This window comes from Lontra canadensis, unplaced genomic scaffold (genome assembly GCF_010015895.1).
Source record: "Lontra canadensis isolate GAN:19392208 unplaced genomic scaffold, GSC_riverotter_1.0 scaffold21, whole genome shotgun sequence".
NCBI classification, from domain to species: Eukaryota; Metazoa; Chordata; class Mammalia; order Carnivora; family Mustelidae; genus Lontra; species Lontra canadensis.
Window position 1 is genome coordinate 20032092 of NW_022631015.1, and position 15208 is coordinate 20047299.

The 15208-nt window shown below is 43.7% G+C and overlaps 1 long non-coding RNA gene across 1 annotated transcript in view; it reads left to right on the top strand.

The window, feature by feature from the left end:
* The window catches only part of LOC116869979, a 137070-nt gene that overhangs the window by 89396 nt on the left and 32466 nt on the right, over positions 1–15208 (top strand). Inside the window, exon 3 of the long non-coding RNA XR_004383161.1 lies at positions 5735–5778. This is a non-coding gene — a long non-coding RNA (uncharacterized LOC116869979). The remainder of the gene's footprint in view (positions 1–5734; positions 5779–15208) is intronic.

A 15208-nucleotide genomic window follows, 5' to 3' on the forward strand; every position in this document is an offset into this window, starting at 1 on the left:
GATGACTTACCATGGAAGAAAGAAGATACACAACATATATATAGTTTGTTATGGGTGCGAACATTCCTGTGATTTCAGGTGTTCTTAACTAATTAATTAAAATTAGGTATTCCTAATTCTTTTTCATTTGCTTCTGCAGCTCTGTGCAGCGAGAACTTCTTACTCTGTATTGATCAGCAAGCACATTTTCTAACAAAGCGAAGGTCTCCAACCTGATTTTTGCCCCCATTCCCAGTGTTCTCTTTGTTAGGAAGATTGTTACTTTGTCCTACTCTCTGGAGGGCCATGGGGCCCCAGTAAGCCACAGACAGAAAACGACATCCCTCCCAGCGTCCTCACTGTGGTGAGCAGGATGGCATCCTTCAGGTCCAGCCCCAGGGACAGGGTGAGCCCTAGGCATCTGGACTCGTCCAGGGACTGTACTCAGGGGTGACCCTCCTTAAATCTGCTTTTGCTTTAGGGTAAAAGTGACCTCGACCCTCCAGCTGGCCCAGGACCCTCTCATTGTGCACCTGCTCCCCACTTACTAGAAGCACCTGGTTCCTTCTCTGGGCTTCTTCCTGAGTTACCTCAGGTATTGGTGGAGAGAAGCCAGGTTCCAGGCTGCTGTTAACTTTAAGCAGAAGAGAAACCGCTGTTGTAACTTAGTAACTCTGGGTCTACACTGTGTCTACATTGACCAGTTCCTGATCTGGGAAGTGGGTATCAGTCATTCCGATTAGATATTCACTCACCGTCTATCTAGATACTGAGAATATAGACATAGTTCTAGATACTGGGAACATAGAAAGGAAGAAAACAGCCATTGCCCTAAAGAAGCTTTTGTTTTGGTGGAGGAGACTAGTGATAATGAAAAAACGAAAAGGTACCAGTTAATGTGGCATAATAATGAATGCTGTCAGAAATAAAGTGGAGTGTGGGGGTACAGATGTTGCCAGAAGGGGTGTCTTCAGGGGGTGGCCATTGGAACTGTCACCAGAGTCACATCAAATAGGTCCTGCGCAACAGGCAATGCCTTGATTAATGACTTTGGGTGCCCCTCAGGTATCTTGGAATCTCACAAGGGAAAGGACAGTGATTGGGCACCGTGCTGTAGCCGTTTGCGCGTGTGGTCTTCAGTTGCTCCGAATTTGCTCTCCGTAGCTTGTCTCCAGTACCAACAGCCTCACACCACGAGTTTTCCACTTGGTGTGTTACCCACATTGTACTTCCAGGGACTTCATGAGTTTAGAGAGGGATGGAGAGAGGAGGGCATTTCCGAACAGAGCCCAGCAATGCTCCAGAATGTTACCAGGCTGCCTCCTGCATGCTGACGTTCTGGAAAATTCTTCCTATGCCCCAGATCCTAGTTTGGAGCCTCGTGCCATCTGAGAGGTTTGCAACATTTCCTGAACCATAGAGAGGGAAGGGAAATGGGCTCCTAGATCCAAAACCTTCAGACTGAAGTGTTTGCCAAGTGCTTTGCAATCTGCCTTTCCATAATCCCCCCCCCATTATCTCTGTGATGGGGTTTATCATGCCGGCACTGCACTTTACTGAATAAATGGAGGGACAGATGGAGATGGCAGAGTTGGAGGAGAACGAGAGAGGATCTGGAGCTGGAGCTCTTCACAGGGATGGCCCGCCTGTGGGCTTCCTGTGGGGACAAGCACGTGACAGGCCCCCAAGTACTGGCTTTCAGTAAAAGCTGTGGCGTGAATAAAATATGCAAGGGGAAGGTGAGCTGCTGCTTATTTGCAAAGTTTTGAACACGATTATACATCAAATTAATTAAGAGATCCTCCTGTTGAAGGAGAATACTGTTTCCCATCCTTTAGCCTGGGGAATTTTCTCGATCTGGATTTCTTAAGGAATCTCCAAGGTATGATATTCCAAAATGGTCAGTAGATGAAGAAAGCACGAGGGCTGAGGTGGCGGCTAGATGGTGGGTTGGTACGCAGCCCCCCAGGGTTTGGGTTGCTAACAAAATCTTGGATGTTGTGGCTGACGGCTGGTGAATTTGTTCCTATGTTTGTCTGTCCACCCATCTATCCATTCCGGAACCCCCCTCTCCGCCCACCCTTTCCAGTTGGTCCTGTAGGAAGAGTTACTATGACTTAGGAGTACTGTGCTTATTCATCTCACGGGGACTCGGTTTTTGCAGTTAGAAAATGATGGGTTACGTCTAGAATATTTAAAGAATATTTAAAATATTCTGTTAATATCAGAATCCCGAGGTGGTTATATTTGATGATGTACTAGACATTGGAGAGGATATAAATATGAGTTAAACACACGTCCTCCCTCCAAAGAGCACACATTCTGGTGGGTGTGGTGATGACAGAGGGAGAGCCCTGGTGCATGTAGTGGGTGACCAGGGAGCCGACACTGCTGCAGGGAGACTGGGAGGGCAATTCAGAGAAGGGCAAGATGTCTTTTGGGTGTGGGTGTTAAGGGAGCCTGGCTGGAGTCAGGGTAAGGGGAGCTGACCTTTATGTGAGTGCGGGGAAGTGACACATTAAGTTGAAAAGCATCAGTTCATTTCCATCCTGCCTTGTAGTTCACTGTGTTTCTAACAGCGAGCCGGGCTTTCATATCCCCATTGAGCAGATGGGGAAAGCGAGGCGGAGAATAGGATTAAGTAACTTGCCCAAAGCTACTAGGCAGGCTGTTGAGGGACAGAGACGGGATTCAGGAGAAGGTCTGTCCACCTCTTTCCAATCTGCCCTAAAGGCTGGGTCAGGAGGGAGAGGAGGCCAGCAGGGCATTTCAGGAGAATGAAAGACCTGCTGTGTGGGCATCTGTGAGGAACGTCCGGGACCTGCAGCCGCCTGGAGCACCACGGGCCCAATGGTCGCTGTAGGAACCAGGCGTGGGAAGCTGCTTGGACTTCCTGATGTCTGGCTACAGGATCTGGTTTTCATTCGGCCCCCATGGAGATTGGGTGCAGGGACACAACTTGATCAGAAGAGCGCATTTTAGGATGTTTATGACTCTAAGACCTTCTCATGATTCTAAAACACTTGCATGCAACTAAGCTCTTCAGTGCGGTGTCCAGAAACACCCTCCCCTAGTGTCTCCAACAGTCTGGTCCTTGAGATGTTTTGTCCCAGGGCTTTTTGTCCTCAGGCACAGCCGGCCTTCTCTCCACCGTCAGCACTTTTAAAAATCCTTTCTCCATGCTTGGGATTTTGAGAAGAAAATTCCTTAATCTCCAAGCCTCCCCCCCCACCCCCCAACCCCCCGTGCTATTCCCGCGGTTTTAACCTATTTCCTGCTCTTTCAAAACTTCTTCTATTAATAAATGAATAATTAGATGTGCTTTGGCTTTGCTAGTGAAAAATACACCATAATATTTAGATTAAAACAGCCTATAACGGCACTAGAAAAATACATCCCGGTTACATGATGAGTTCCTCCTTTTCCTTTTTATTCACAGCATCCTGGGGTGGCCTACTGGAGAAAAAATACTATTTGATTCTCCCTGGGTGGTCGGACAGGACTTGTAAAGACTCCTGTTTGTTTTGTGTTGAGGCTTCAAAGGCGCACAGGCTTTCCCTACATAAAGATGTACTAAGAAAATGGGGATTTTTTTGAAGTTGCTATGTATAAAGGGAAATCCAGAGCAACCATCTTCCTTTAGAACTACAAGCTAATGTGATTAGAGGGTCCCTTTTTACCCCAGATCTTTGTTGTTTCTGTGTCTGGTCGATACCGCCTGTCTTGGAGGTAGGGTGGGGGTGGGGGGGAGATCTGTGCTCTTGAAAACCATTTCCACCTGTGTGTGCATGTTTTACGCCGGCCAACTCATACTTTAATTTTTAAACCCACATTTATTGTGCACATAATTTTTTTTTCAAGCGAGGGAATCAGAGTGGGGTGTGTGTGTGCGTGCGTGCACGCGCGCGTGTCATGAAGGGCGCTCTGTGGGTGTGTGCTAAGGAAGCATATCCTGGGCCACGTGTTCTGCACATTCCAATTAGTAAGGCCCTCCTGCTGTGGTGTGGGAGAAAAGTTTGGATTGGGGTCAGGGCTGGCTAAATGTAGGCTCCTTTTTCATGCAGTTTTTGCAGAACTCCCTCATTAGCACCTTGAGGTCAGTGGGAGCTGGGGTACGCTGGTGTTGTGAGCACCGTTGGTATTTTCTGCTGTGTGTCGCGTGTGTCAGCCATTTTAAATAAAATCCTTATTTTCTCCATTTCATAAAATTAATTGTACTTAATGGGGGAGGTTGATAGTGCTGAATTATTTTAAGCCTGGAGGGAGCAGAGCAGCTGTGTCCTACATCAGACCACTGATCTATCTAATAGGTTGTCTTGCCACCTGATTCTATGGACGAATGTGGGTAGCCAATTATGTGCATCCCTGTGTGGAGTGAAAAATGACCTTGAGCCCCAGAGAGGGAGACCATTGCTCTATGCAGCGCGTGTTCACCCACTGGAGCTGTTTTGTTGCTTTGGCCAAAGAGGAAACGTGGTGTATTTCTAATCTCTAGAATTTTATTTTCTTAAAAAAAAAAAAAAAAAGAAAAAGGAAAAAAGGAGCCGCTATGTGAAATAGTTAGATCTTTCATGACTTGCCAGTAACTTTGCTTGCGGAACCAGATGCTTAGAAAATAAGTAGTCTGGGGGGTGTAGTCCCTAAAAATTTTAAGGGAGGGGAAAACCTCCAAGCTTCTTCCCCTTGTTACATCCAGACATAACCTGCCCTTATAAACTGTGCTTTTTTTTTTTTTTAATGAAGACTATTAGAGAAAGGGAAGTATACATTATTTGAATAAAAAAATTAGAAACAGGGACGCCTGGGTGGCTCAGTTGGTTAAGCGACTGCCTTCGGCTCAGGTCATGATCCCAGCGTCCTGGGGGCTCCTTGCTCAGCGGGGAGCCTGCTTCTCCCTCTGCCTCTGCCTGCCACTCTGTCTGCCTGCACTCACTCTGAGAAATAAATAAATAGAATCTTTAAAAAAATATTAGGAACATCATAAGCTAATTTTTTGGAGTATTGGGCAATTATTTCTGTAATCAAATACATTTTGACAAAGAATTTTAAAAAGCAGATTTTTAAAAAAGATAAGTCTGGGCACAGAAAACAGACTTCACCCTTGATATAACCTCGCAGGTCTTTGTAAGTCCCAGAGTCAGAGTTCACCGTGGCTTTGATGTGACTCTCTGAGCAACAGGATGGCGCTCTGTAAACTGCTCCTGGCAGCGTGGGAAGAATGTCCTTCTGGGGTCAACCAGCTCCTGGGTTTGATCTATGGTTCTGCTACTGCTGGTTCTATGACCTTGGGCAAGTTCCTGTATGCTCTCAGCCAGTCTCTCTGTCCAGAGCCTTCTGTTGCTATTGAGACTTGCCTTACAGAAATGGTTTTAGAGGGAAATGAAATAGACAATGGGGTCTAGTATATATATGTATGTTAGCTTTCTCTCTTTGCTTCTGATTACATCCCAGGGCCAGTATTTTTTCAGGAGTAGTAATAATGCACTGTTAGCTTTGGTAGGCATTATGAACACCTAAAACCCTTCATTTTTCACATCATGACGTCTAGCCCCACAACAGGGGAGAGACGTGCTTGCATTGCCTTACGATAGGAGGCAAGTCCAAGGCCATTCTAATGTGTTTAATAAAGAATCAGCTTCCCAAATGTTCCTCTAGAAACCTTCAAGGTAGACCAGAATGTGTACCAAAATGTCACTCTGCTGTGTCCTTCTGTTTACTCTGATGACTTTTGACTCAGTATCCCTTTCTCTCCTAGTACTCTCAGGTGACTACGGAAGCCTTGGCACCCTGCATGCTCAGGTAAGAGACTTTTTGGGTGGGGAAGATTTCCAGATAAAAGGTCATACTGATTCCTTTTGTGGCTACGGTCTGGTTCTTTAGTCTTTCCTGGGCTGCCCTAAAGATCCTAATGGCCACCATCCCTCTGGTGGTTTTCCCTTTGCTTTTATTTTAGTTTCTTATCTATGTTAATACTTTATTATATTTTTGTTTTTATCTTTATCTACTCATCCATGCATGTTGTGACAGAAAACATGCCTGGGAATGGTAAACCCTACCAAGAGGAGAGGCTTTGGGTACAAGGCAGGTGTCAAGTTAAACTTTTTCAATGCCTAACTCTTAAAGATAAGAACTCTGTATTTTTTTAAACATAGATACAATACTGTTTTCATGCCTAAAATAATAGGTAACTGTAATTTTTTTAAAAAAGATTTTATTTATTCATTGGGTGGGGGGAGGGCCAGAGGGAGAAGGAGAAAGAATCTCAAGGTCACTGTGTTGAGCTTGGAGCCAGACTCCAGGCTTGACGTGAGGCTTGATCTCACAACCCATGAGGATTCTGACCTGAGCCACAATGAAGAGTTGGATGCTTAACCAAGACTGAGCCACCCACGTGCCCCAACAATAATTCTTTTATACGAACTGTCCAGTCTGTTCAATATTCCCATTGTGCAGATACTATAATAACAAATCTTAGGGGCGTCACGTACAACATGGTGACCATGGTCATCAACTGCTGTTAGTGTATTTGAAAGTTGTTGAGTCGATCCTAAGGGTTCTCATCACAAGGAAAAAACATTTTTTTCTTCTCTTTTCCTTTCTCCTCTTTCACTCTCTCTCTCCTTACTTAGTACCTATCTGAGATGATGGATCTTAACTAAACTTATTGTGGTGATCATTTCAAAATATGTAGAAGCCCAATCATTATGCTCTACACCTTTAATGTAAACAGTGCTGTATGTTAATTTTATCCTCATCAAACTGCAAGAAAAAAAATAAAAATAAATCTCTGGTATTTCGTATGTTTGAAGGCTCCCGTTTCCTCTGAAGCAGTGGTTCTCAAGGTGCGGTCCTGAGGTTAGAAATGCAACCTGTTAGAAATGCAAATAGTTGCATTATTAATCTGCCCCAGATGGAATCAGAGGTCTGGGGCTGGAAAGTCTGTACAGTCCTTGGCTCCACCAGCTGAACTATCAAAGGGAGCCTGGAGTGATTTTCTAGGCGATTCTAATGCATGGTGGGGTGAAGGAAGGGAAATCCTGGTCTTGGGAAAACCACCAGGGTTTTACTCTCTAGACACCCTATTTTATGTTTGTCTTTGTGTTTAACACAAAAGCACATCCAAGATGCTCAAAATACACGACATGGTGCACTTCACTGGGTCGCCGTGATATAATAAGAAATAGACATTTAGGTCTTCGTCCCTGGCTTCTGGCCAGCGCTCCTAAACCCCTTGTAATATCCTAAGACAAATAGAAGAATTATTTGTTTGTTTTGTTTTAATATCTGATTATTGTTCCCTGGTCCTGAAACAGCTCTGGGGTGGTATGTTTTGTGATTCAAAACAAGCCCCTTTCAACCACACCTGAGTTTCTGTTAATAAGGCAACCCTTGGAAAGCCTCTAATTATGGGGGCCGGTTGCCTGGGGAACCACCACGTGATTAGAGGACTGGTGCTTACAAGCTCCGCCCCCTGACCTCCAGGGAGGCGAGAAGGGGCTGGAGGTTGAGTTAAACACCTGTGGCCAATCCTTTAGTTCATTATGCCTACCCCAGGAGCAGGGGTCTGGAGACATTCTGGGTTGAACCTGTTGGAGGTGTTGGGCGCTAAGCATGGCAGGTGGCCTCCCGGTCGCCCCTCGCCCCTTGCCCCAGGCGTCTCCTCCTTCCCGCCGGCCTGGCATTGCAGCCTTCCTAATGCACTGGTGGTCTGGTGAGTACACGGCTTTCCTGAGTTCTTGTAACGGTTCTAGGAAATTGTGGAGCCCGAGAAAGGAGTTGGGGGAACCCCTGATTTCGACAGCTGGTCGGTCGGAGTTCCCCGCGGTGGCCGGGACTCGCAGGTGGCGTTTTGGGGTCGGAGCAGTCCTGCGGGCCGGAGCCCCTCGCCTGGGGGTTCTGCGCAGCGGTGGGCAGGGTCGGAACCGGATTAAGTCGCAGTTCGCCGACTGCGTGACCATCGAGATCCCGAGAATGGCTTGGTGTGGAAAAATGCGCAGGTTCGGGGTCTGGGGCGTAGATGTGAGTAGAGGGTCGTGGGAGCTTGTGCTTTCTAATGGCCAAGCTGGAGTGTAAGGCTTCCGTTGCCTTCTGGGGCCTGTACCAAACCCACTTCCGTCTCTGGCCACAGAGAGCCGCAAGCTCAGCCTGCTCCCAGGTGGGGAAGCCAGCCCCGCAGCAGCAGAGCAAAATGCCCAGGACTTCATGGTCCTCAAGGCAATGACAGGACAGACGGACTGAAAAGAGAGCTGTAATGTGTTTGAGCGTGTTTGGTAGAGAAATCAACTTTTTATTTTTCTTTCTTTTTTTTTTTTAAGATTTTATTTATTTATTATACAGAGATCACAAGTAGGCAGAGAGAGAGGAGGAAGCGGGCTCCCTGCGTTGCTCGATCCCAGAACTCTGGGATCATGACCTTGAGCCAAAGTCAGAGGCTTTAACCTACTGAGCCACCCAGGTGCCCTGAGAAATCAACTTTTTCTAAAGTGCATTTCTAAAAGCTGGGCTTCTCAGCCGCTGGTTGCACCCGGGAGGCTTTTAGAAAGACACGGTCCCCTGTGCTGACCTCAAGAGACCCAAGTTTCAAATGGATTTAGGAGCTGGTGGGGGGAAGGGAAGGGCTTGGTCCCAGGATCAGCATCAGGACTGCCTCGAGGCTCTCCAGGTGAGTCTGCTGGTGGCCGTGGTTCAGAACCAGTGATTTATTTGGTTTGGGATTGAGGTAAGAAAGAAGATGAAAATCCAAGGCAAGAGTGTCCCGTCCCCCCACCCCCAGGGTCTTACTCTTCAGATGAGGAGGTGCTTTTCCGAACAGTGGTGCTTTAAGCCATCAGTTCTCTTCACAGTGGAGGCTAACCCATTCCACAATATTCCTGGCCACTTCTAGGTACAGAGATTCGATTTCGTTTTCTTGAGACCCTGCAGGTGTTTTGAGGTTGGGGAGGGGGGGAGAATATGTGTTTCTGTAGCTTGCAAGTGCCCCCTGCCTTCTGAAACTCTGGGTTCCCTTCACGTAAGTGGAGATTGCTCCAGGAAGGGGACCCCGAGAGACTGATTTTTTGCAGTGTGGGCTGTTTTCATGTTTCTAAGGCTATCAATGAGACCAGAACCTTCCCTGCAGTCCCGAAGTTATGGAAAGGAAAGATTGAGCTGTATTTGTTGGTGGAGTGTTGAAATATTCCATGGAAAAAGGGAAACAAGTTCCACCACTGATTTTTCTTGGCAGGATTGGTCATCTTTCCCCCCAAGTTTCTGGCAAGTGTGACTAGAAATTGACTTGCAGGATTTGCTCCCACTTGCTTCCCAAGACATCTTCTGCTGGCTTGCTGCTGACTAGCAGTAGTTAATTTGCTATCTCTCACAGGTGTTATCCAAAAATCACAGAACTCAGAAATAAACAGCCTGAACTTGGTCGGTCCCGTTCAGAGGATTAGCCAGATGTAAATCTGAGTTACACTTGGGAGGTTTCCTGTGCCTCATTTAAAAATAAATAGAACTCTAGCTTTGAGTAGAAACAGATTTTTTTTTAAAATGAAATATCTTACTGGAAAACAAATTTTATTTTTCCAATAAAAAATATGGGGAGGAGGTAAGCTTTGCTTGACGCCAATGCTTATTTTATTTCATGCCCTTTCTTTCTCCCTGCTGATGGCAGATGTGGCAGAAATAAGACCCGATTTCATTTTCCAAAATGGGGAAAAAATTAATCATTCAGGAATTTATTTATTCTTAATTGACAGCAGACGTTTAAAACCTGATTGGTCACGGTCGACGGTTTAACGTGCCTTTTAGGAAAATACACATTTATGTGTATAGCTCCGACTGCTCTGTGAACCCATCACTATGTAGCAGGTTGAGGTGTTGGCCTTGGAGTTTTGATTCTTAGCCCCTCTACAAATTTTTCTCTCACCAAGAGAAAAGTGAAAGTTATTTTTCATGTGATTACAATATGAGTTACGTGATTTAAAAATGTTTACTGTTGATATGCAAATTTCCTGCCAGGAATACCAAATGTTCATATGCTACCCATTTTTAATTCTAGTAAAACCTACAATCAGAATGAAATAAAAAAAATCTTTGAAAAATCGGAAAAATGGGGGCACCCACGTGGTTCAGTGGGTTGAACATCTGCCTTTGGCTCCAGTCATGATCCCAGGGTCCTGGGATACAGCCCTGCATCGGGCTCCCTGCTGAGCAAGGAGTCTGTTTCTCCCTCTCCCTCTGCCCCCTGCTTCTGCTCTCTCACCCTTTATCTCAAATAAATAAAAACAAAATCTTAAAAAAAAAAAAAGAAATTAGAAAAATAATTCAATTTTATTAACCTTTGTGTTTACCCTCCCAGATTGTACTGAGTCAAATGAATTAGACCAATGCCAAGAGGTTGACGCTACTAAGTAGAGATAATGTTTCAGGAAGACACATGAATTGAGTTCCACATCTGCTAAACAGTTCCTATGAGTGGATTTTGATCATACAGGTTTCTAGCACTCCCCAAATTTAACAATTGTGGATCACATTACCTTTTGTTTCCTATTTATTACAAAAGAGACTGTTTGTAACTTGACAGAGTAAAACCTTCCTTCTCCTTTGTCAAAACCAGTCCAGATTTCCAACCATCCCGTCCCATCTTCCTGGCCACGAAGTCATTTTCTGTCCTTCTTCAATCCTGAGATCAAAGTTACAATGCCTATTTGTACTCTTTTCTAGGATTAAGGATGGTCTGCCCAGTTAGCTCGTGAGTGTTTTAGAAGTAGTGGAGAGTCAGATATACAGTAGACTAACTTGGCAGAAGGGCTCCTTCCTGGAAGCTTCTGTCCCTGAAGGTGTGGGATAAGGGTGCGGTAGTGATGGGGAAAGTGTCTTCTCTCCTTCCTATTCTCCCCTTGAAATCTCTTCGGTAGGTACGTAGGTAGGTATTATCAAATTTCAGTAAGGCTGCAGGGAAAGGCCAAGAGAAAGGAAGAAAGTACCAGAAGCAAATAGTCCTATCCACATCAGAGCCTGTCCATATGACTGCAGAAACAGATACTGAAACGGCAGAACCAGACTGCCTCTTTGTTCGTTCCAATGATCTAATTAAATGTGTTTTCACTTAAAAAGGATAACAATGTTAGATCTTAATGGAATTAACCTAACTGAAGTTTATTAGGCATTGCTTTGACAGTAAAGATTATGGATGGCTCAAGTCCCATTTTGAGATCATAGCTTTGGATCCTGTCACTTTTCTGTTGTGTCTCTGCTGAAGAGAGCAAAATGCTCAAACAAAATGTGTGTTACAGGACTGACCCTTAGAGTAGAAATAGAGTTTGAATGTTTCTCCCTTTAATTTCTTGGGAAGACCGATTTTCACATGAAGGTGAAGTATTTGGCTAAAACAAAGGGGAGGTTTGTTTGTGTTTTTTTAATTTTTAATTAAAGAGAATTAAGGGTATATTGACCCCTGAGGGTCTCTCTTCTCAAAATTATCTAGATGAACTGTTTTTTTAGCCCAAGTTCGTTGATAACTACCTGCTTTTCTTTTGTATGGGTTGTAGGTACTGAATATCTTTTATCTTGAGGCAAAATCTAAAATTTATCATTCTAGCTGTGTGAAATTATGTACAGTTGAGTGGTACTGAGTACGGGCTTGCACGACCATCCCCTTCCCACTATCCATCTCTAGAACTCTTCTTCCCAAACTGGAATTGTACCCATTAAATACTAACTCCTCATTCTGCCTTCCCTTCAGGCCCTGGTAGTCAGCATTCTACCTGTTTCTATGAATTTGACTCTTGTAGTATTTGATTAGTAGAATCCCACGGTATTTATTTATTTATTTATTTGGGGGGTGATTGGTTTATTTCATTTAGCATAATGGTCTCAAGGCCCATCCATCTTGTAGCAGGTGTCAGAGTTTTTAAGACCATATTCCATTGCATGGATAGGCCATTTTGTTCATTTATCAACAGCATGAATGGTTTTTTTTCAACCTTTGGCTGTTACGAATCATAGTAGTAAGAACATGGATGTACGAATATCTGTTTATCAATACTCTTGAATTGCTTCTCATGAGAAGTGTCTTTTTCCAATTGTGTAAGGGACACATATGCTGGTTTTCATAGCTGATTCAGTGACTTCAATATTCTTTGTAACAAAGCCTTTTATGTAGCTTCATGAGCATTAGTATTATTTGTAACAAAGTATTCAGTTTTCTGTATTCTTTGTAACAAAGTATTCTTTGCAACAAAGCCTTTTATGTAGCGTCATGAGTATTAGTATGTTGGGTATGGGTTATGAAAGTCCCCACAGGCATATGGGGACAGATAAACACATGGCACTGGAAATCCTTTTAGAACACACCTGACTAGACATAACAGTCCACTTTCTCTGGTAAAAGACCCATTGGGATAGGCTTTATTATTATTATTTTTTAATAGAGTCTGACATCTTATGAAGACCTATGTTTTAGAATCCGCCTTAAGAAGAACTCTTGCATGACATCTGGAAAAATTAAAGTGACTTCCAAAATTAACATTCTCTGGTTAACCAGAATTCTCAAAGCAGAAGATAATCTGGGATTTGGACTGTATGTCTACTCCTAGAGAGTGGGGTTTATGGCTTTGAAAGTAGCATAACAGCTCCTGCTACTTGCCCATATCCACCCTCCCCACCAAGAACTGTGTCCTTGGTCAAGGAATATCTGTCTCACTTGTGAAATCAGGTTATACTGGTATCAAACACATTGGGATATTGGGAAGATTAAATAAATCATGACACAAATAAAGAGCTTTGTCCACCATGCCGATTGGGTGCACATTAACTAGTAATAATATCCTAACTCTAACGTATATTTCATGCTCAGTAAATATTAACTACAGGGATCTTCTGGGAGGCAGGAATTGTCAGGCATCTGACAACTCAGGCATCTGACTTCAGACTGTATAACCTTGACTGCTATGCCATACTGGCCTGGCACTTTGCTGTTGATCTATCTTATAAGTTATGTGGGCAGCATTCTTTTTTTTTTTTTTTTTTTTTAAGATTTTATTTATTTGACAGAGATCACAATTAGGCAGAGAGGCAGACAAAGAGAGGGGGAAACTGGCTCCCCGCTGAGCAGAGAGCCCGATGTGGGGCCCAATCCCAGGACCCTGACATCATGACCTGAGCCAAAGGCAATGGCTTAACCCACTGAGCCACCCAGGCACCCCTATGTGTGCAGCATTCTTCGGAGGACAGATTCTGAGGAGAAAAAGTCAGTTCTTTGTGTCTATCTAGAAACCCATGCCATATTAAATGATCACCAAGTATTTTAGATGCTCAGCAACAGAGGACCAAGCTTTCTTCTGAACTCCATGCCCTTTATTTCCTTTTTTAAAGGTAAACCCATTTCCTGGAAAAGGAAATTCAGAAAGGCCATGGTTGGGAATTAAAAAAAAAATTAATATATTTTTATGAAACCGTTCCTACTCTGTGAATTTTTATTTTGTAAAGAATTTACCAGAAATATTAAGAATAAACCCCACCAGAAATTTGGTGTTAGAATTTGTAAGGAAGATCTACTCATGTCCAGCTGAAAGTAAGAGCAATCCCTCTTAAGATACTGGGGTTCTTAGAAGTACTTGTAGTCACTTTTATTCTAAAATACCCAAGAATCATTATTTATACCTGTTAGCAAGTGAATGTGCCCCCTTAATGAGGTCTTATTTTTTCTGAATGCTTATGGTGAGGATTAGATAGTCCTTTGTAGCTGAAGGAACATTCTGTGAGCGAAAGTCCTAGTTGCCAGGCATTTTGCTAGATGCTGTGGATTTAAAGACCGTTAAGAAATAATGGTTAAGATGGGTTGAACTCAGTGTGGGATACAGAGGTAAGATAGGAGATTTACTCATTCTGTGGAGGAAGGTGGTCTGAAGAAAAGTGAACTGGGCGGGAGCTTTTTCAGGTTGGCTAGGGGTTGTCCTGGCAAAGTAGGAGGCGGTGGGGGCAGGGGTGAGTGGTCTCAGGCAGAGGAAAAGCCACATACAAGGGTATTAAGGTAAGAAGCAGCAGATTGTGTTCTGAAGATCCCTGAATAAGGAGCCGAATTCATGTGGAAAACGCATGGGTTTAGGCAAAAGATTTTGTGAAATTACCTTTGAGTCTTGGCTTATCCTCTGTCAAGATATATCAATCACTTTGGGCTTTGTTTTGAGGATTAAAAATAATGTATGTAAACTCTCCAGCAAACCTGCCATCAAGGTTTCCACATTGATCCCATCATTTGTTATGTCTCTCTCCTTTTCATTTGTCTCTTTGTTTTTGGATGATATTACATTTGCATGGTTCAGAACGCCCCAAATGGGAAAAATCTCCCCTGTTTGAGCTTCAGCTATCAAGTTCCTCCTTTTCATTCCCCCACGGAAACCACTATTTATAGTTTCTTCTATGGTCCCCTTGACAAGCCCCTTCTGCTGCTCTCCGAGGAAACAGGAGTATCCATTCTATACTTCCTGCTCTTACACAAAAGGTAGCATGTAATACACATTGTGTAACACCTTCCTGTTTTATACTTCCCATACACATTAGCCCTCTTTCCATATCTGTTTGTAGGGAACTTCCTCCTATGCTTTCTTTTTTTTTAAGTACTACTTTTTATTCGGATAGTTTGACTCCTAAGAACTTAGAGTACCGGTACGAGTTCTCATGTCTTTCTGACGCCTCTACCCTCAGTTTATAGTGTCTTAGTATGTTGCCAAACCAGGAAATTGACATTGGTACAACATTATTAACCCAGATACCTCTTTAGATGCATTTTACTGGTTTTTATACACATTCTTTTTTTGGAGGGAGGTGCGTATTTCGAGGAAATGTTATCACCCTTATGTGTTCAAGCCACCATCACCCCAGTCAAGGTGCAGATGTGTTCACACTTCCTGGGACACTTGGTTGGCTCAGGTGGTGGAGTGTGTGACTCTTAATCTTGAGGTGGTGAGTTCAAACCCTGTGTCGGGTGTAGGGATTACTTAAATAGAAAATCTTTAAAACAACGGGGCACCTGGGTGGCTCAGTAGGTTAAGCGTCTGACTCTTGATTTTGGCTCAGGTCACAATCTTAGGGTTATGAGATCAAGCCCTGTGTTGGGCTCAAATAAAATTTTTTAAACCAAACAGTTGTTTGGTTGTTATTTTTTTTAATTTTTATTTTATTTTATTATTATTATTTTTTAAAGATTTCATTTATTTATTTGACAGAGAGAGATCACAAGTAGGCA